At 44.8% G+C, this 22,276-nt stretch overlaps 1 long non-coding RNA gene and 1 pseudogene across 2 annotated transcripts in view; one reads left to right on the top strand and one right to left on the bottom strand.

Annotated features, from left to right (window-relative positions):
- Positions 1-9,278, bottom strand: part of LOC309643494 (uncharacterized protein C2orf78 pseudogene) — a 110,590-nt pseudogene extending 101,312 nt beyond the window's left edge. Inside the window, exons 1-2 of the transcript in view lie at positions 9,194-9,278; positions 5,557-6,306 (exon numbers count right to left, since the gene is read on the bottom strand). The product of the transcript in view is annotated as an uncharacterized protein C2orf78 pseudogene (transcript). The remainder of the gene's footprint in view (positions 1-5,556; positions 6,307-9,193) is intronic.
- Positions 9,279-12,850: 3,572 nt separating this feature from the next.
- On the top strand, positions 12,851-20,199 carry LOC309643753. Its single transcript, XR_014254055.1, has 3 exons — positions 12,851-12,903; positions 16,994-17,010; positions 20,105-20,199. It is a non-coding gene; the product is annotated as an uncharacterized lncRNA (long non-coding RNA).
- The last annotated feature ends 2,077 nt before the right edge of the window (positions 20,200-22,276 follow it).

Raw genomic sequence — 22,276 nt, 5'->3', positions numbered from 1 at the left:
CTGTCACAACCTGGGTATTGCCATTGACACAGTCAAGATACAGAACATTTCCATCCCACAGGATCTCTCCTGATGCCATTTTATAGCCACTGCTGCTCCCCCACTCCCCACCAAATCATAATGATCTGATAGTGCAGTGGATAAAGTTGCACTAAAGTTTTTGTGCAGATGATCAAGGGAAAATAGCCCCTGGGGAAGATGGCCCATCTCCCAGTCCCCCGGCCCTATCTGTCCCTGGCAACCTGTCATTTCAAGAATGTTATGTGGGACTTCCCTGGTGGCGCAGCGGTTAAGAATCTGCCTGCCATTGCAGGGGACATGGGTTTGATCCCTTGTCCGGGAAGATCCCACATGCCGCGGAGCAACTAAGCCCATGCGCCACAATGACTGAGCCTGCGCTCTAGAGCCCGGGAGCCACAACTACTGAGCCCACGTGCCACAACTACTGAAGCCCGCGTGCCTAGAGCCCGTGCTCTGCAACAAGAGAAGCCACCGCAGCGAGAAGCCCGCGCACTGCAACAAAGAGTAGCCCCCGCTCGCCGCAACTAGAGAAAGCCCACACGCAGCAACGAAGACCCAACGCAGCCAAAAATAAAATAAATTAACTAATTAATTAAAAAAAAAGAATGCTATGTGAATAAAATCATATAGTGTGTAACCTTTTTTTTTTTTCTTAATTAAAAAAAAGTTTGTTTTTGGCTGCGCTGCCGGTTATGCGATCTTAGTTCCCCGACCAAGGATTGAACCCAGCCCAGGTAGTGAAAGTGCTGAGTGCTAAACACTGGCCCGCCGGGGAATTCCCAGTATGTAACCTTTTGGATTGGCCTTTTTCAATCAATGTAATTCCCTGGAGAGTCATCCAAATTGCATGAATCAATAGTGCTCCTTTTTTTTAAAAAAAAAAAATATATATATTTATTTATTTATTTATTTGGCTGTGCGGGTATTTAGTTGCAGCATGCGGGATCTAGTTCCCTGACCAGGGATGGAACCTGGGCCCCCTGCATTGAGAGTGCAAAGTCTTAACCGCTGGAACACCAGAGAGGTCCCAGTGCCGCTTTCTTTTTAATTGCTGAGTGGTATTCCATGGTTTGGCTATACTTCAGTTTGTTTAATCACTTGCCCATTGAAGAACATCTGAGTTTTTTCCCATTTCTTGACTATTACTGAGAGAGATGCTGTGGACATTTGTGTACCTTTTTTTGTGCGAACATGCGTTCTCTGGGGTAAATGCCGTATGGTATGTGTTGCTTTTTTTTTTTTTTTTTTTTGGCTACGCTGTGCCACATGTGGGATCTTGGTTCCCCAATCAGGGATCGAGCCCGTGCCCCCTGCATTGGGAGCTTGGAGTCTTAACCACTGGACTGCCAGGGAAATTCCTGTATTGCTCCCCCTGCCCCACTTGATTGATTGATTGATTGATTGGTTGATTGGCTGTATTGGGTCTTAGTTGCGGCACGCGGGACCTTCGTTAAGGCATGTGGGATCTTTTTTGTCATTGCGGCGCACGGGCTCTTCGTTGCAGCATGAGAGCTTCTCTCTAGTTGTGGCGTGCGGGTTTTCTCTCTCTAGTTGTGGCGTGCAGTCTCCAGAGCGCGTGGGCTCTGTAGTTTGCTGCACGTGGGCTACCTCATTGAGGTGTGCGAGCTCAGTAGTTTGGCGCGAGGGCTTAGTTGCCCCGCGGCGTGTGGGATCTTAGTTCCCCGACCGGGAATCGAACCCGCGTCCCCTGCATTGCAGGGCGGATTCTTTACCACTGAACCACCAGGGAAGTCCCTGTATTGCTTTTTTAAATTAAAAAAAAAAAAAAAAGGAGAAGCAATTAGAGGTACAACAACTAATTATAAGATTGCCTCTCAAAGTACATATTCAAACCCTACATTGTTGGTGTACATAACTTCTTTATGTTGATTTCTGGTGTTTAGCTCTAGTAACAAGGCAATAATAATAACGCTGTAGTTTTCCTTGTTTCTTTCAACTGATGATCTGTGTATTTATTACAAAATAATTTTTTTTTTTTTTTTACAAGTAATATTAACACTCACAAGCTACCAGGAGGCAAGTAATGGTTAGCGCTGGTGTGGTTAACTCCTTTATAGATAGGGAGGTTGAGGCATGGGTATTGTGGAATTTGCCATGTTTAGGCATGGGTATTGTGGAATGTGCCTAAGGTTATACTATAGCACTGTGTTCTGACTCAGATTCATTCAGATTTATTCCTTCTCTTTCTGTCTCCTGAATTAACTCTTTGTAATTTTGACCTAGGTGTGAGGACACGAAAAGGGTTTTTTCTGTATCTGACGTTTAGTGCTTGTTTTATAGAAGCAATATAGTATAGTTTTTAGAGTATGCACTTTAGCATGTGATTTTTTTTTTTTTCTTAAGTCTTTAATGAATTTGTTACAATATTGCTTCTGTTTTATGTTTTGCACATGCCGGAAAGGTAATAGGCCTTGGCCCCTGGGCCTGGACTTCGTCTCTTGTGCTGTCTCCTGTCCCTGTTGCCGCCGCGCGCTGGCCCGTCCGCGCTGTGTCAGGGCGTATTGGTCGTCTCGCGGCTCAGTTCACAGTAGCTGAAAGGGACAGTGTGTTATGTTCTGATTTCTCCCCATCGTTTTCAAAGGGAGGCTCTGGCCATTGCTCCTCGGGTAAAATGCAGAGGGAGTGCTTTTTAAGATGGGACTGTCAGTGTTGGGGACACTCCTCAATTACCAAAACGGAATCCCCTTCAGTTCCTCCAGCTGTGTTGTTTTGGCACAGAAAATGTGAGTAATAGGAATTTGGAACTAAGTTGGAGTGAAAAAACGCACCGGTCCCGCCGAATTTTCCATCGAAACAGTTGATTTGTGTTGTCTCTAGGAATTCTAAAGGGCGTACCGTTGCTTCCTAACCGGTGTCATGTGGGAGATCTACCTCTGTACGTTCAAATGATTAATGTTGAGACTCTGCTCATGTGTGCAGTAAACCCTTTAATTCCCTAAGACCTTCCTTTCCTCCATCTCATACCCCATTAAGCCCGCTTCAGTTTATCTCCTGAATTTCTCTGGAATCTGTCAGCTCTTCCTCAACATCCTAATACTGAACTTGCCTGTCTGTTGCGATTAGGTCCTAACTAGTGTCCATATATCTTGTTTCCCTCCAATCCATTCTTCACACAAGAAACCTTCAAAGCAAGTTGGAACATTGCTCATAAACATCGCTCACAAACATTGTTTTGAGAATAGAAAACACACACTGGTGGCCTTTAAGACTCTGCGTGCTCTAGAATCCTCTCTGCTTCTCTAGCCCCATCTTGTGCCACGTTTGCCCTCACTTTCTATGCTTCAGATACACTGAATTAACCTTAGTTCTCACTCATCTGACAGAAGTCAGTTGAGAAATTATTTTTCACTGTGATTCCTAGCATTAAGGAATTTGATGATCAGGTTTTGTATGAGGACTAAAACTAAACTGGGAAGTGGAAGAATTGCGTTTCAACTGTTTCAGTCAACACGCATGTATTAATGATACCTAAGTATTGAACACCGGGCTAGGTTTCATGAGGGATACAGAAGTTCTGGCCATCTCTGGTTTTGGGTATCCCTTATTTGTTGAGACCTTTGCGTTGTTTGGTTGCCTTTTGTCTGTTTTCCAGATGGGAAAACAGGAACAAGGGAAGTATAGGTTATTACTAGGTGGGGTTGAACAAGTGGAGCAGCAAACTGCAAAGCAGAAAGAAGAGGGACGTACTATAGAGGGATGTGATTTCCATTTTCAAGGCGCCTGCGTCCTGTGCAGGGAGACAGCCTAACATAAAATGTGCCTAACAAAAGATCTATTGACTTCTTACTAAAAATCTCCAGTTCATATAACCCAGGGGTTTATACCTTCTCCTTTAAAAGTTCTATTCCTGGGACTTCCCTGGTGGTCCAGTGGTGAAGACTCTGCGCTTCCAATGCAGCAGGCGTGGGTTCAATCCCTGGTTGGGGAGCTAAGATCCCACATGCTGCGCAGCCAAAGAAATTTTTTTCAAAAGTTATACTCCTGTGTTGTTGAATTTAGTGGTTTAGATTTTGTTTGAATGTTAAGAAGATTTCAGTTTATTTACCAGGAACAAACAAAACATAATGTAAAAATAGTTTCCCAGAAACGATTTCCATCGTTCTCTTCTTCCCTTTCTCCCGCAGACTGACTGGTGTTTCATCTTGACAAGTTCTCTGAACTTCTCTGTCATTCCATAGGAAAGCGGTCTGGCTTGGAGGTTGCAATCCCAGGGAATTTTTCATCAGCGGGGAAGTCTCCATCACTACAGAGGAATCAAGGTTGAAGTCAGTCCCGGGTAAGTGAGATGCTCCCCCTAAACACCAACACAGCAGTCGTGTACCTTTCAAGGGGTTCAGGGGCAAGATGGGCAAGGCATTTCTACTAACTCTTCTTAAGGATCATGGACAGTGTGCCCTATGCTACGAGGTAAGCGGTGACTGTTGTAATTCTTACTGGTGATCATTTCATGTCACTGATCCTTGGCTCTCTTTGTATCTCATAGGACTGTTGTAAGTCCAATACAAAATGAGTCTTCTTTTTAAAAAACTGAAATGTTTTACAAAGCCTAGCATTCTCATAGAGAGTCCTTTGAATTCTCCCCACTTTCCCGAGAGGCTAAGAACACTTCACACCATGAACTAGGAGAGGGGGTAGAGCCCTTTCTGATGAAATATAGAAACAAAGACAGAGTCTTAGCCTGCTTGCTCTCTGGACAGGATCTCGGACCACAAGGTCTTAAATCCTGGTATAAATGACGGAAGTGAGGACAGTTCAACTGGCACTCTCATAACAAGAGTTCTGAAACACCTTCCAAAGAGACTGTAGCAGTAGACGAGGGAAGGGAGTGCTACAGTGTGGTAGTACAGGGGGAATGCTCGGCTACAGCAGTGAAAAATGTGGTACCTATTGGTGTGCTCTCGGGGTTCTTGTACATGTAGCATAGATGACCTTTACAGTGTTCCTCCCACCTTCCCACCTGCATTAGGTGTTCTTTTTGTATTTTTTTTTTTTAATTTACGTTTATTTATTGATTGATTGTTTGAACTTATTTATTCTACGTATTTATTTTTTTGGCTGCACAGGGTCTTCATTGCTGTGCACGGGCTTTCTCTAGTTGCGGCTAGCGGGGTCTACTCTTGGTTGCGGTGTGCGGGCTTCTCTTGTTGCGGAGCATGCGCTCTAGGCGCGTGGGCTTCGGTAGTTGCGGCTCACGGGCTCTAGAATGCAGGCTCAGTCGTTGTGGCACATGGGCTTAGTTGCTCCACGGCATGTGGGATCTTCCCAGACCAGGGCTCGAACCCGTGTCCCCCGCATTGCATTGGCAGGCGGATTCTTAACCACGGCGCCACCAGGGAAGCCCTAGGTGTTCTTACATAGAGTCTAAAAACAGAGGGCACTGAGCGAAGGTAGTGGTTACTAAAGGCTCAGGATCTAAATTCTACCTGTCTCTACACCCCTTCCCAGCTGTCGATTTGACCCCATTTGTGAATGCCGACCTCATTCTTCAACTTTCTCTGCCGTTTGTATACTCACCTTGAAAACTTGTTTCTGTGATGCGTTGAGCAGACACAGGGTGGCAGATTGCAGAGGTGGAAGCTGGTGGTCGGATATTTGTGGGCTGAATCTCCTTCAGTCCCATTCCCATTTCTGGTTGCGCAGAGGCCCTACTTCCTGTGTATGACGCGGAGCCATAGGATTGCGGGCAGGAGCCAAGTTCTCCATACAGTGAAGACCCCAGTGTGCCTTGGTTATAGTAATATACCTGGCTTCCTTCCTGGTAGGGAAGTGACAGGCGGCTATGCCCCTGATTTGGAATCTGAGATGGTGCTCCCTGAGCAAGCCTGGCAGAAAGTGATGGATATAGAGGGACCATGTTATTGGCGTCTGAAGTTTTATCATACTGGGCTGCCATAAACATGGAGGAAGCAGCTGGGTGCCGGTCAGTGAGTGCCAGAGTAAAGTCTCCGAGTGAAGAGGAATTCTTTTCAGTGCTTCCTGTGATGTCCCACTCAAGAACACCTGGATAGGAAGGAGCTGAAGTGGAGATCTGGCTGTGGTCAGTAACTCCAGATAACATAGTCGTGCTGGAATGTTGGTAAAGGTAGGCACTACCCATGAGTGTCTGGAAAGAGGTACCGGTAGCCGATGCCGAACTGACGGCAGGGGCAGAGACTCTGGAGAAGTTGCAGACACTTCGTGTTAGGGAAGTTGCATTGCTCACCACAGGAAGAGAATGCTGCAGAGAATTTAGAGTTCCAAGTAGAGATGGATTTTGGAAATTTTCTGTAAGAACAAGAGGGTCATGAAAAACTCAGGGAGGTTGAGAAATTCTCACTACGTTTGAGGAACAGCATTATCTTAAGGTTCTTGCTCTCAGGACACCTCTACTATCGACCCTTCCTGAGAAACCCAAAATCAGACAGTTAATGATGGCTGTAAGGACTGAGCAGTTTTCCACTCTTCTGTATTAACTGCCTGTGCTCCCATCTTGGGCACAGATGGGCAGAAGAGCCAAGTGGTATGGTTCAGACATTGTTCTCTAGGCTGGAAGCAACCTTCTCCCTGCCCTGTCTTTCCCTTCAGCCTGCACTCGTATTGACTTCTATGCTATTTCCTAGACTGGAAGCATTTTAGAACTAGGAGGCCCTTAGAGAACTTTCTCTTTTTTCAGTCTCATTTCACGAGTAAGGAAACTGAGGCTCAGAGAGGTCGGGTTGACTTGTTCAGGTTCTCTCATTATGTTAGTGTCATTACCAGGTTTCAGAACCTAAGTATCCTGACTTCCTTGCCAGGACTCCACTCTGAGCATGATAGTGCCAGAAAGCAGGAGAAATAGAACTTATAATATAAGCATTTTTTTTGTCCATTAGAAAACAGTACGGCCATTACCATTGTCATCTTCAGTGTCTCCCTTTGCTTGTGCAGTTCCCACGCTATTACCTAGAGTTGACGTATAGCTCAGTCCAACTGGTGAACTGAAAGAGTCATTTTTGCCCTCTTCAAGCCTGGTTTCTCATCCTACCTCAAAATGATTACCCGAAAGTGGATTTCTTAAGTGCTTTTGGAAAGAGAAAAGTTATCTGATTACTTCAGATTACTCATCTATAAAGTGGTTATAACACCACCACCAATAATAATAGCAGTAATAATTAATAGATGAATAAGCTGATCTATTGCGTATGATTTATATGGAGGAAGATACAATAAGTTCTAGAAAGACAAAGAAAAATCATGAAAAACATGTTACGTAACGAAAAAGAAATCCATAGATATTAATGAAAACTGGGGTATGTGGGCAAGTATCAAAGCCTAATGAATTTACTAACAAATGACATTCTGTACCATACATGCAATATTATGAAAGTGAATTTTGCCCACTCTATTTTAGTGAATACTATTAACCAAAAAACACGATGGAGGTGATAGAGGTGAATGAATTCCTAGCCAATGCATACAGACAGAGACGATAAATCAGTAAAAAATGCACAACAAGCAACAGAATGCAACAAATGTGAATGTATAGGTAGCCACAACATATATAGACAAGTATTTCAATGAAAACCGGTACAAAGCAGACAGCAAAATAGTAAGTGTAAAAGAGTTTCATTATTGTGCTCATTCATATTTTTACCCAGCAAGTAACAGGTATTAAGCCTAGGAGAAATATATCTGTCCATGAATATAACTCATATAATAAGCAGAAAGGAAGCTTAAAAAGTATCAAGAAGGTTTTTGTATTTATCCTAGAACTTAGAATCATCTTCCACATCCAAGAAGATGACATCCCAAGACCTCAAAAAACCATCATCCCTAGAATCCAATTAAAAAAGATTTTCAAATGTAAGAAAATCCAAAGGACTCCACAACATTGTTTTAGATAAATGTGGATGTTTGTGTTTTCTTTTTTTCTTTTGCCGCGCCGCGTGGCCCTGGCCGTGAAAGCACCGAGTCCTAAGCGCTGGACCGCCAGGGAATTCCCTAAATGGGGAATTAGAGATGTGGGGCTTGACTTTTTCTTTTTCTTCTCCGGTAGCTAAGATCTACAAGCGAACGATGGCTGTTGATCAATGTGCTCTCTGTGTTAGGAAGGAAATAACTGTAAAAATTGAAAAGCAACCTTGCCTTAGAAGCTACATATCACACAAAGGAAATAGTCCTTCTGATTCAATGTAGAAGATATCATTTAAAATGTTTAATTGGTCAAATGTCTACCTAGTTTAAAAATTAGAAAGAATAGAACACTGAAAAGCAGCCCCCTAGATAACCACTTTGGTTTCTGGTTTCTAGGAAGCATCATTTCTAAAACATACTTCTAAAATGTTTCTATTCCAAACTGTCAAGTGCCAGCTGTATTCAGAGAGGCAATAAAAGAAAGAAAACGGAGTATGACTTTTCTGATAGGCTGCCCTTCCTGGTGATCCCCTGTTCTGGCCTTACTTTCCTTCTTAGTCTGTTAATGTAAGGATTTGCTACCATCAGCTTTGTTTTGCCCTGCTCTGAGCAGATTTCCCTCTGTGCTGTTTCTGCTTTAATTTAAAATCTTTGGCTCCCATCAACATTCCATGGCAAACTGCCTCTTTCTTGAGAGCTCCTCTATGCTTTCCCTCTTCATTCTTATATTTTTTTCCCATCTCTTGGTTCCTGTTGGCCTGTGCTAATGAAAACAATCCTAAACTTGCTTACGTTTGACTCTGTGCCTCCCTATATAGCCCAGTACTCTCCATCCTCTCTCCCTATTCTCTCTTTTCAACTAGTCGAAATACTAGTGGAGGGAGACCATTGGAGATGAAACATCTTGGTATATATCGCTAGTTTTCTGTGTCACCTGGCTTTTCTATGTTTCTGTTGAAACACTCTTTTGAGAAGTCTCTGATTTCATTTTCTACATGGGTACCCTTTAAGGCTCAATATTGGAAAAGAAGGGGATCAGAGTGATCAACCCAATGTGGTATCCTAACGTAACAGATAAGGAAAGCAGCAGGCTTTGTGAGGCAGTCAGTGATTTGTCCAAAGTCACACAGACAGTAAACGTCAAAGTCAAAACTGAAATTAGGTCTCCAGACTTGTAGTTCAATACTTTCCCTCATTATTCCACGCTATTTTGAATCTCCTCCTCAATTTAGGGGCACAAGAAATCGAACGCAAAACTTTCCAAAGTTTCTTTTCTTACCTGACATGGTCAGAGAAGAGGAGACATCAACTGCAGGTACAAGGGATGAGGAGACAACACTAGAGGATGTCTGAGTGGCTGCAGCTGAACGGCGCACGTGTCCAGTACAAAGGTCACTGGTTACTGGTCCAAACGGCTCCACGGAAACCCCAAGACCTCTACCAAGTGGTAGTAGGTTTGGTAGGAGAGTGATGTCACAAAGCAGGCAGTTGAAAGGTATGAGCTAGCCAATAGGGAGGTCCGATCCCCAACAGGAGGGCGGGCTTGGGTGAAGAGAGCGTAGGAGAGCTAAAACAACCCCTCAATTTCTGAGCTCTGGGGAGGAAATCCTAGAAGACAGATTTACCTCCCCCAGGCTCTTCCATTAGGGAAATCATTGCAACATTTCTTACAGACGTTCATTAATATAATTAACTAACAGTTACTTATATTCTACAGAGTATTCTATTTTATGTATCATATACTTAGAGCTATATAGATCTTATTTAACTAGTATCCTTAGGAAGGAAAGAGCCATGTAGTTTGAACTATTACAGTTGTAACTTGGTTAAAGAGCAGGGTGAAGTTTGTTGAGTGTACCCTGTGGAGAATGTTGTGGTCCAAGGCTCTTCTCTTTTAGTTTCTTCTCCTTGACTCCTACCTTCCTTGGGCTGGGCTAGGCTGGGGGCCAGGTTGGACTTGCGACTTAACATTTCTCTTCCGCTTTCTTTTTTTTTTTTTTTCTTCCATTATGGGCATTGCTTCTAGGACAAGCCTTGGTCTTGCATTGGATGTTCCTTCCTGTCAACTTCCAGCAGCAGGAGTCTTCTTTTCAGTGCTTGATGCTTCACGAAATAGACTCTGCCCATTGGCAGCAAATACCAGAGAGCCAGGAGACAGAGCTGGTTGCAGACCTTTCCTCTTCCAGCCTTTGGTTGCAATTGTTTTGCCCATGATTTGCTAGCTCTAGTTCCTTGGGCCACACAGGTATCCTGCCATCCAGCTCTTTTTATATGTGAGAGACATTCTGAACACTGTCCCTCTTTCTTTGCACAGAAGTATATACAGTGTGGCAGTTACCGTAATCTCCTCCCCCTTGCAAACAGCCCCTCTAGAATCTCGGACCTCTAGGACTCTCTGTCTTGCATGCTTGGGTGCAAGGCCAAGCACAATGAAGAGGAGAATAATTAGAGAAAGAGGAGGACATTGGTGGAGAACTGGGAGCAGGTAAGGTGAAAGGGCACCGGAGAAAAGAGATGCATGTAGGTTTTTTGGTTTCTGTGGGAAACAAGTTGACACACTTGGGCCTCATTTTGTATTAACAGAACAGAGAGTTGTAGATATAAGTAGCTAGATCGTGCAGCAACTGCCATGAAGTCTGTACACTGAAGAGAACAGTCTCACATCTAGTTTTCATTTTGTTTTATGTCATATTACCTTATTTATAGCATTCACTGGTATGTTTGTAGAACGCAGATGTTTTCAAATGCTCTGGTTTTGTCTACATGGTTATTTCCTTGTCCTATTTGTAAGGAATCCAACATTGTAAGACATATTGCATGTTTTTCTCTTGACGATTGTTTACCTTGAAGCGTCATGAACTAACTTGAGCTGTTGGATTTTGTGGAGAAACTTTAAAAAGGGTCTGTGAAAAAGGCATTGTGGTGAGTCGCATTATGCACCCGAGCGTAAGGAGCAGATATCTGCCACCAGCCCAGCTTGGCCTGGATTGCCTCTGTGTTAGTTCCCCTGGTTAGTGCTTTTCTCCCTAACCACTCTTGTGACTGTGATAATGTGAGTTAAGGGCTGAGTTGCTAGTGATTTATGTGTGAGGTAGGCTGGTTTGAGGGAGGAAATCTATGGACCTAGTCATTTTCCTTGGTGGTAAGCTTTCAGGGGTGCAAAGATCGATCTTCCTGGGGACTTCTCTGGTACCAGGAAGATATCGCATAGATGGGACCTCCAAAGACACACATTTAATTTTTAGGCCTGTTGTTCCTATTATGAGATGTGAGTTTCTTCACTGATGGGGATGCTGCTTATCTGAGAAGAAACTGTGAAAGGTGGTGTAGTATAGAGGTGTGGCTTAAGCTTTTAAGTTTTCTTCAAGGTTTTTCCCCTAAGCTTCATACTTCAGACGGCCTACTTACATGAGACTAGTATGTGATGTCAGGCTAACAACTTCCTAAATACCTGCAAGCCAGATCAGTGTCTCTTTTCTCTATATTCCCATGGAAATCAAGGGTCCCGCCGAATTTTCCATCGAAACAGTTGATTTGTGCTGTCTCTAGGAATTCTAAAGGGCGTACCGTTGCTTCCTAACCGGTGTCATTTGGGAGATCCCCCTCTGTACGTTCAAATGATTAATTTTGAGACTCTGCTCATGTGTGCAGTAAACCCTTTAATTCCCTAAGACCTTCCTTTCCTCCATCTCATACCCCATTAAGCCCGCCTCAGTTTATCTCCTGAATTTCTTTGGAATCTGTCAGCTCTCCCTCAACATCCTAATACTGAACTTGCCTGTCTGTTGCGATTAGGTCCTAACTAGTGTCCATATATCTTGTTTCCCTCCAATCCATTCTTCACACAAGAAAGCTTCAAAGCAAGTTGGAACATTGCTCATAAACATCGCTCACAAACATTGTTTTGAGAATAGAAAACACACTGGTGGCCTTTAAGACTCTGCGTGCTCTAGAATCCTCTCTGCTTCTCTAGCCCCATCTTGTGCCACGTTTGCCCTCACTTTCTATGCTTCAGATACACTGAATTAACCTTAGTTCTCACTCATCTGACAGAAGTCAGTTGAGAAATTATTTTTCACTGTGATTCCTAGCATTAAGGAATTTGATGATCAGGTTTTGTATGAGGACTAAAACTAAACTGGGAAGTGGAAGAATTGCGTTTCAACTGTTTCAGTCAACACGCATGTATTAATGATACCTAAGTATTGAACACCGGGCTAGGTTTCATGAGGGATACAGAAGTTCTGGCCATCTCTGGTTTTGGGTATCCCTTATTTGTTGAGACCTTTGCGTTGTTTGGTTGCCTTTTGTCTGTTTTCCAGATGGGAAAACAGGAACAAGGGAAGTATAGGTTATTACTAGGTGGGGTTGAACAAGTGGAGCAGCAAACTGCAAAGCAGAAAGAAGAGGGACGTACTATAGAGGGATGTGATTTCCATTTTCAAGGCGCCTGCGTCCTGTGCAGGGAGACAGCCTAACATAAAATGTGCCTAACAAAAGATCTATTGACTTCTTACTAAAAATCTCCAGTTCATATAACCCAGGGGTTTATACCTTCTCCTTTAAAAGTTCTATTCCTGGGACTTCCCTGGTGGTCCAGTGGTGAAGACTCTGCGCTTCCAATGCAGCAGGCGTGGGTTCAATCCCTGGTTGGGGAGCTAAGATCCCACATGCTGCGCAGCCAAAGAAATTTTTTTCAAAAGTTATACTCCTGTGTTGTTGAATTTAGTGGTTTAGATTTTGTTTGAATGTTAAGAAGATTTCAGTTTATTTACCAGGAACAAACAAAACATAATGTAAAAATAGTTTCCCAGAAACGATTTCCATCGTTCTCTTCTTCCCTTTCTCCCGCAGACTGACTGGTGTTTCATCTTGACAAGTTCTCTGAAGTTCTCTGTCATTCCATAGGAAAGCGGTCTGGCTTGGAGGTTGCAATCCCAGGGAATTTTTCATCAGCGGGGAAGTCTCCATCACTACAGAGGAATCAAGGTTGAAGTCAGTCCCGGGTAAGTGAGATGCTCCCCCTAAACACCAACACAGCAGTCGTGTACCTTTCAAGGGGTTCAGGGGCAAGATGGGCAAGGCATTTCTACTAACTCTTCTTAAGGATCATGGACAGTGTGCCCTATGCTACGAGGTAAGCGGTGACTGTTGTAATTCTTACTGGTGATCATTTCATGTCACTGATCCTTGGCTCTCTTTGTATCTCATAGGACTGTTGTAAGTCCAATACAAAATGAGTCTTCTTTTTAAAAAACTGAAATGTTTTACAAAGCCTAGCATTCTCATAGAGAGTCCTTTGAATTCTCCCCACTTTCCCGAGAGGCTAAGAACACTTCACACCATGAACTAGGAGAGGGGGTAGAGCCCTTTCTGATGAAATATAGAAACAAAGACAGAGTCTTAGCCTGCTTGCTCTCTGGACAGGATCTCGGACCACAAGGTCTTAAATCCTGGTATAAATGACGGAAGTGAGGACAGTTCAACTGGCACTCTCATAACAAGAGTTCTGAAACACCTTCCAAAGAGACTGTAGCAGTAGACGAGGGAAGGGAGTGCTACAGTGTGGTAGTACAGGGGGAATGCTCGGCTACAGCAGTGAAAAATGTGGTACCTATTGGTGTGCTCTTGGGGTTCTTGTACATGTAGCATAGATGACCTTTACAGTGTCCCTCCCACCTTCCCACCTGCATTAGGTGTTCTGTTTTTTTGTTTGTTTTTTTTTTTAATTTACGTTTATTGATTGATTGATTGATTGAACTTATTTATTCTACGTATTTATTTTTTTGGCTGCACTGGGTCCTCATTGGTGTGCACGGGCTTTCTCTAGTTGCGGCTAGCGGGGTCTACTCTTGGTTGCGGTGTGCGGGCTTCTCATCGCGGTGGCCTCTCTTGTTGCGGAGCATGGGCTGTAGGCGCGTGGGCTTCGGTAGTTGCGGCTCACGGGCTCTGGAATGCTGGCTCAGTCGTTGTGGCACATGCGCTTAGTTGCTGCACGGCATGTGGGATCTTCGCAGACCGGGGCTCGAAGCCGTGTCCCCTGCATTGGCAGGCGCCACCAGGGAAGCCCTAGCTGTTCTTATATAGAGTCTAAAAACAGAGAGCACTGAGAGAAGGTAGTGGTTATTAAAGGCTCAGGATCTAAATTCTACCTGTCTCTACACCCCTTCCCAGCTGTCGATTTGACCCCGTTTGTGAATGCCGACCTCATTCTTCAACTTTCTCTGCCGTTTGTATACTCACCTTGAAAACTTGTTTCTGTGATGCGTTGAGCAGACACAGGGTGGCAGATTGCAGAGGTGGAAGCTGGTGGTCGGATATTTGTGGGCTGAATCTCCTTCAGTCCCATTCCCATTTCTGGTTGCGCAGAGGCCCTACTTCCTGTGTATGACGCGGAGCCATAGGATTGCGGGCAGGAGCCAAGTTCTCCATACAGTGAAGACCCCAGTGTGCCTTGGTTATAGTAATATACCTGGCTTCCTTCCTGGTAGGGAAGTGACAGGCGGCTATGCCCCTGATTTGTTCGTGGGCCTCCTGATACAGCAGTTCCCTTGGCTCTGGCCCTGTCGTCAGCTGCCCCTAGGAGGACTCTGAGCCCTAGCCACTTCTCTGGTAGATTTGCCTATTCCCCCACTATAATCACACCTGAATAAGGCAACTCAAACCTTTCAGAGATGTGTCGTGAACCTCTTGTTTTCTGAAATACCTATCTGGTGGTTGTGAGACTTAAGGCCAACCTCCCCGAGAGACTTTGTTTCTATTTCTCCTAGTAAACCTAGACTCATCTCCTGTCACCTTCAACTCTACTCCAATTGTGTTCTTTCAACCCAGACCCCTGACCCTGCTTTTTACTTCTGCCATTTCATCCTCACTCCTGCTTCCTTTCCTAAATCCATACGTCTCTTTTGGCCTTCCTAGCCCTGGGCCAAGTTCCTTCCTCTTTCCTCAGTTTTTACCCCTTTCCTTCATTCTCCCATCCAACTTTCAGGCCTTCCTTTCTCACGCCCCAGTTAGCAGCATCTCAAAATTCGAAAGGTTTATTACTCATCTATTAATTCTATTCCATTTACTTATTCGGTTCTATACCTATCTTACCTATGTATGGAAGAACCGCTGGTAGCCAAGGTGGCAGCAAGAATCCTAGCAGCTGTCACCTGACGTATCCGTAGTAGTCAGCAATTTCCATTTCTTTGTCCCTCTGGGTGAAAAATTGCAGCTTCCCCGAAGAGGTGTATCTGGCAGCATTCTCCCGTTGTTGTTGAGCCCGCCTCTTCATGGCCTCTCGCTCTGGCCTCTGCTCTTGTTCGATGGGCTTTGACATGACTGGCTCAGGCACGTTGGGTTCCCTCCATGGAACTCGTTGCTTGCTGAAGTCTTGGAGTAGAAGTTGGGTTTGGAGCTTGGGTGGGGACTGGCGCTTAGTCACAGCAGGGGGAACAGGCTCGCGCTGGAGAGAAGCGCCAGATGAAGTTTTGTAGGGTGCAGGCCTAGGAGCAGCAGGCTGAGGGACACGAGGCTGGGTATGGTTGGTCCAAGCCGGTTGGGTTGGGTTGGCCACAGTTGGCTGAGCTGGTTTGGCGGGACCTGGCAAAGAGGCAGGAGCTGGCTGGGATGAATTGACTGCAGCAGGTTGAGCTGAGTCAGTAGAACCAGGCTGGGCACGGTAAGCCACAGCAGGCCGATGTGAGGCCAGAGACTGTGGCCTCCGAGGAGCGGGTCGAGCTTGAGGCTTGTCCCAGGCAGAAAAAGGCAGAGGTATCAACTTGACCTTCCCAGGAGGAGGCCGCTCACACTGGGATGGAGATGGACACTCTGTTTCAGCACTGCTGTCTGGTTTCTGGGCTTGGACTTGCGTTTTCTCAGGCCTCTTACCCTCACGTGGGGTATGCCGCCGTGGCTGGATCGCTGGGGGTGGCTGGGGGTCTTTGGGGTTGCTTGAATTTCCCAAGAGCCGACAGGAAGAGAGCCCAGTTTTCGTCTCATTCTTCTTCCCCAGCGCATGAAGAACCTTCACAGACTCCAGCATGCGCACGCCAAGGGAGGTTCGAGGCTTTTGAAAGCTCTCTTGGCGAAGCTCAGTTTGGTGTTCCTTTCGCTTCGTGTTGGGGATTGCTGGCTTGTCTTCTGCCTTGACTTTGTTCCCTGACTGCTTGTTCTCTTCAGCCTTGTTTCTTCCTCTGGTCCTTTTGGTCTTTTCCTGCCCATGGCTCTCAGTTTTGCTGATCTTTCCGGATGCAGCTTTCTGAGGTTTGCCTTGAGAGTGCTTGGCCGTGTTCGCAGGAGCCCTGTCACTGACTGCAGCAGTGCATATAACCGCTTCTCCCCCTAACAGGCACTCTGGATCCTTTGGCTGGATTTTGGCCTTGGGAGCACCACCGATAGGCTCAGAGGCTTTCTGTTTGTTCTTCCTGGGTTGATCAGAGGGAACCTTTACGACACTTGGCTTTTCCTGCACCTGATTCACCTTAATGGCTCTGGTGTCTTCAGCTTTGATCACGTTGGGACCTTGGGATCGATCAAGATCTTTCCAAGAATTAAAGAGCTGGGGAAGGTGAATATCCTCCGCCAGTGTAGTAATGTCTGCAAGACCACTGCTAGGTTCAGTCCCATTTTCAAGTGTCCCTAGGTCCTGACGACTCAGGCTGTTCTCTCCCAGATCAGCATTTTCAGAACCAGGCTGCTCCTCTTGGCTGAGGGGATCGGTGCAGGCCAGCGGCTGGGGAATATCAGGGATTCCTAAAGGGAGTAGTGGAGGATCTTGGTTTTCTATTGGGATCTGGTAGGCCTCCAGAGGCTTTGACAGCTTGGTTTTGATATCCTCCACGTTCTTACTCTCTGTTTGTCCCTGGCTTGGAGCTGGAGGCAGGGCCAGGAGACGCCTGGCACTCTGGACTGGAGCTGTCACTGAAATGTCCCCAAGTTCAGATGGTGGGTTACTCTCAAGTATGTGACTGTTTCTGCTACTGCAGGACTTGGGGAGTTCTTGAGTTTGTGTCACACAAAACGTCTGGCTTGGAGGTTGCAATCCCAGGGAATTTTTCATCACCAGGGAAGTCTCCATCACTACAAAGGGATCAAGGGAGAAGTCAGTCCCTGGTAAATGAGATGCTCCCCCTAAACACCAACACAGCAGTCATGTACCTTTCAAGGGGTTCAGGGGCAAGATGGGCAAGGCATTTCTACTAACTCTTCTTAAGGATCATGGACAGTGCCCTATGCTACGAGGTAAGCGGTGACTGTTGTAATGCTTAACTGGTGATCATTTCATGTCACTGATCCTTGGCTCTCTTTGTATCTCATAGGACTGTTGTAAGTCCAATACAAAATGAGTCTTCTTTTTAAACAACTGAAATGTTTTACAAAGCCTAGCATTCTCATATAGAGTCCTTTCAATTCTCCCCACTTTCCCGAGAGGCTAAGAACACTTCACACCATGAACTAGGAGAGGGGGTAGAGCCCTTTCTGATGAAATACAGAAACAAAGACAGAGTCTTAGCCTGCTTGCTCTCTGGACAGGATCTCGGACCACAAGGTCTTAAATCCTGGTATAAATGACGGAAGTGAGGACACTTCAACTGGCACTCTCATAACAAGAGTTCTGAGACACCTTCCAAAGAGACTGTAGCAGTAGACGAGGGAAGGGAGTGCTACAGTGTGGTAGTACAGGGGGAATGCTCGGCTACAGCAGTGAAAAATGTGGTACCTATTGGTGTGCTCTCGGGGTTCTTGTACATGTAGCATAGATGACCTTTACAGTGTCCCTGCCACCTTCCCACCTGCATTAGGTGTTCTTTTTGTTTTTTTGTTTTTTTTAATTTACGTTTATTTATTGATTGATTGTTTGAACTTATTTATTCTACGTATTTATTTTTTTGGCTGCACAGGGTCTTCATTGCTGTGCACGGGCTTTCTCTAGTTGCGGCTAGCGGGGTCTACTCTTGGTTGCGCTGTGCGGGCTTCTCTTGTTGCGGAGCATGCGCTCTAGGCGCGTGGGCTTCGGTAGTTGCGGCTCACGGGCTCTAGAATGCAGGCTCAGTCGTTGTGGCACATGGGCTTAGTTGCTCCACGGCATGTGGGATCTTCCCAGACCAGGGCTCGAACCCGTGTCCCCCGCATTGCATTGGCAGGCGGATTCTTAACCACGGCGCCACCAGGGAAGCCCTAGGTGTTCTTATATAGAGTCTAAAAACAGAGGGCACTGAGCGAAGGTAGTGGTTACTGAAGGCTCAGGATCTAAATTCTACCTGTCTCTACACCCCTTCCCAGCTGTCGATTTGACCCCATTTGTGAATGCCGACCTCATTCTTCAACTTTCTCTGCCGTTTGTATACTCACCTTGAAAACTTGTTTCTGTGATGCGTTGAGCAGACACAGGGTGGCAGATTGCAGAGGTGGAAGCTGGTGGTCGGATATTTGTGGGCTGAATCTCCTTCAGTCCCATTCCCATTTCTGGTTGCGCAGAGGCCCTACTTCCTGTGTATGACGCGGAGCCATAGGATTGCGGGCAGGAGCCAAGTTCTCCATACAGTGAAGACCCCAGTGTGCCTTGGTTATAGTAATATACCTGGCTTCCTTCCTGGTAGGGAAGTGACAGGCGGCTATGCCCCTGATTTGGAATCTGAGATGGTGCTCCCTGAGCAAGCCTGGCAGAAAGTGATGGATATAGAGGGACCATGTTATTGGCGTCTGAAGTTTTATCATACTGGGCTGCCATAAACATGGAGGAAGCAGCTGGGTGCCGGTCAGTGAGTGCCAGAGTAAAGTCTCCGAGTGAAGAGGAATTCTTTTCAGTGCTTCCTGTGATGTCCCACTCAAGAACACCTGGATAGGAAGGAGCTGAAGTGGAGATCTGGCTGTGGTCAGTAACTCCAGATAACATAGTCGTGCTGGAATGTTGGTAAAGGTAGGCACTACCCATGAGTGTCTGGAAAGAGGTACCGGTAGCCGATGCCGAACTGACGGCAGGGGCAGAGACTCTGGAGAAGTTGCAGACACTTCGTGTTAGGGAAGTTGCATTGCTCACCACAGGAAGACAATGCTGCAGAGAATTTAGAGTTCCAAGTAGAGATGGATTTTGGAAATTTTCTGTAAGAACAAGAGGGTCATGAAAAACTCAGGGAGGTTGAGAAATTCTCACTACGTTTGAGGAACAGCATTATCTTAAGGTTCTTGCTCTCAGGACACCTCTACTATCGACCCTTCCTGAGAAACCCAAAATCAGACAGTTAATGATGGCTGTAAGGACTGAGCAGTTTTCCACTCTTCTGTATTAACTGCCTGTGCTCCCATCTTGGGCACAGATGGGCAGAAGAGCCAAGTGGTATGGTTCAGACATTGTTCTCTAGGCTGGAAGCAACCTTCTCCCTGCCCTGTCTTTCCCTTCAGCCTGCACTCGTATTGACTTCTATGCTGTTTCCTAGACTGGAAGCATTTTAGAACTAGGAGGCCCTTAGAGAACTTTCTCTTTTTTCAGTCTCATTTCACGAGTAAGGAAACTGAGGCTCAGAGAGGTCGGGTTGACTTGTTCAGGTTCTCTCATTATGTTAGTGTCATTACCAGGTTTCAGAACCTAAGTATCCTGACTTCCTTGCCAGGACTCCACTCTGAGCATGATAGTGCCAGAAAGCAGGAGAAATAGAACTTATAATATAAGCATTTTTTTTGTCCATTAGAAAACAGTACGGCCATTACCATTGTCATCTTCAGTGTCTCCCTTTGCTTGTGCAGTTCCCACGCTATTACCTAGAGTTGACGTATAGCTCAGTCCAACTGGTGAACTGAAAGAGTCATGTTTGCCCTCTTCAAGCCTGGTTTCTCATCCTACCTCAAAATGATTACCCGAAAGTGGATTTCTTAAGTGCTTTTGGAAAGAGAAAAGTTATCTGATTACTTCAGATTACTCATCTATAAAGTGGTTATAACACCACCACCAATAATAATAGCAGTAATAATTAATAGATGAATAAGCTGATCTATTGCGTATGATTTATATGGAGGAAGATACAATAAGTTCTAGAAAGACAAAGAAAAATCATGAAAAACATGTTACGTAACGAAAAAGAAATCCATAGATATTAATGAAAACTGGGGTATGTGGGCAAGTATCAAAGCCTAATGAATTTACTAACAAATGACATTCTGTACCATACATGCAATATTATGAAAGTGAATTTTGCCCACTCTATTTTAGTGAATACTATTAACCAAAAAACACGATGGAGGTGATAGAGGTGAATGAATTCCTAGCCAATGCATACAGACTGAGACGATAAATCAGTAAAAAATGCATAACAAGCAACAGAATGCAACAAATGTGAATGTATAGGTAGCCACAACATATATAGACAAGTATTTCAATGAAAACCGGTACAAAGCAGACAGCAAAATAGTAAGTGTAAAAGAGTTTCATTATTGTGCTCATTCATATTTTTACCCAGCAAGTAACAGGTATTAAGCCTAGGAGAAATATATCTGTCCATGAATATAACTCATATAATAAGCAGAAAGGAAGCTTAAAAAGTATCAAGAAGGTTTTTGTATTTATCCTAGAACTTAGAATCATCTTCCACATCCAAGAAGATGACATCCCAAGACCTCAAAAAACCATCATCCCTAGAATCCAATTAAAAAAGATTTTCAAATGTAAGAAAATCCAAAGGACTCCACAACATTGTTTTAGATAAACGTGGATGTTTGTGTTTTCTTTTTTTCTTTTGCCGCGCCGCGTGGCCCTGGCCGTGAAAGCACCGAGTCCTAAGCGCTGGACCGCCAGGGAATTCCCTAAATGGGGAATTAGAGATGTGGGGCTTGACTTTTTCTTTTTCTTCTCCGGTAGCTAAGATCTACAAGCGAACGATGGCTGTTGATCAATGTGCTCTCTGTGTTAGGAAGGAAATAACTGTAAAAATTGAAAAGCAACCTTGCCTTAGAAGCTACATATCACACAAAGGAAATAGTCCTTCTGATTCAATGTAGAAGATATCATTTAAAATGTTTAATTGGTCAAATGTCTACCTAGTTTAAAAATTAGAAAGAATAGAACACTGAAAAGCAGCCCCCTAGATAACCACTTTGGTTTCTGGTTTCTAGGAAGCATCATTTCTAAAACATACTTCTAAAATGTTTCTATTCCAAACTGTCAAGTGCCAGCTGTATTCAGAGAGGCAATAAAAGAAAGAAAACGGAGTATGACTTTTCTGATAGGCTGCCCTTCCTGGTGATCCCCTGTTCTGGCCTTACTTTCCTTCTTAGTCTGTTAATGTAAGGATTTGCTACCATCAGCTTTGTTTTGCCCTGCTCTGAGCAGATTTCCCTCTGTGCTGTTTCTGCTTTAATTTAAAATCTTTGGCTCCCATCAACATTCCATGGCAAACTGCCTCTTTCTTGAGAGCTCCTCTATGCTTTCCCTCTTCATTCTTATATTTTTTTCCCATCTCTTGGTTCCTGTTGGCCTGTGCTAATGAAAACAATCCTAAACTTGCTTACGTTTGACTCTGTGCCTCCCTATATAGCCCAGTACTCTCCATCCTCTCTCCCTATTCTCTCTTTTCAACTAGTCGAAATACTAGTGGAGGGAGACCATTGGAGATGAAACATCTTGGTATATATCGCTAGTTTTCTGTGTCACCTGGCTTTTCTATGTTTCTGTTGAAACACTCTTTTGAGAAGTCTCTGATTTCATTTTCTACATGGGTACCCTTTAAGGCTCAATATTGGAAAAGAAGGGGATCAGAGTGATCAACCCAATGTGGTATCCTAACGTAACAGATAAGGAAAGCAGCAGGCTTTGTGAGGCAGTCAGTGATTTGTCCAAAGTCACACAGACAGTAAACGTCAAAGTCAAAACTGAAATTAGGTCTCCAGACTTGTAGTTCAATACTTTCCCTCATTATTCCACGCTATTTTGAATCTCCTCCTCAATTTAGGGGCAAAAGAAATCGAACGCAAAACTTTCCAAAGTTTCTTTTCTTACCTGACATGGTCAGAGAAGAGGAGACATCAACTGCAGGTACAAGGGATGAGGAGACAACACTAGAGGATGTCTGAGTGGCTGCAGCTGAACGGCGCACGTGTCCAGTACAAAGGTCACTGGTTACTGGTCCAAACGGCTCCACGGAAACCCCAAGACCTCTACCAAGTGGTAGTAGGTTTGGTAGGAGAGTGATGTCACAAAGCAGGCAGTTGAAAGGTATGAGCTAGCCAATAGGGAGGTCCGATCCCCAACAGGAGGGCGGGCTTGGGTGAAGAGAGCGTAGGAGAGCTAAAACAACCCCTCAATTTCTGAGCTCTGGGGAGGAAATCCTAGAAGACAGATTTACCTCCCCCAGGCTCTTCCATTAGGGAAATCATTGCAACATTTCTT

This window comes from Balaenoptera physalus (genome assembly GCF_965194825.1).
Source record: "Balaenoptera physalus genome assembly, chromosome: 15".
NCBI lineage: Eukaryota > Metazoa > Chordata > Mammalia > Artiodactyla > Balaenopteridae > Balaenoptera > Balaenoptera physalus.
This window is presented reverse-complemented; position numbering and strand designations above follow the sequence as displayed.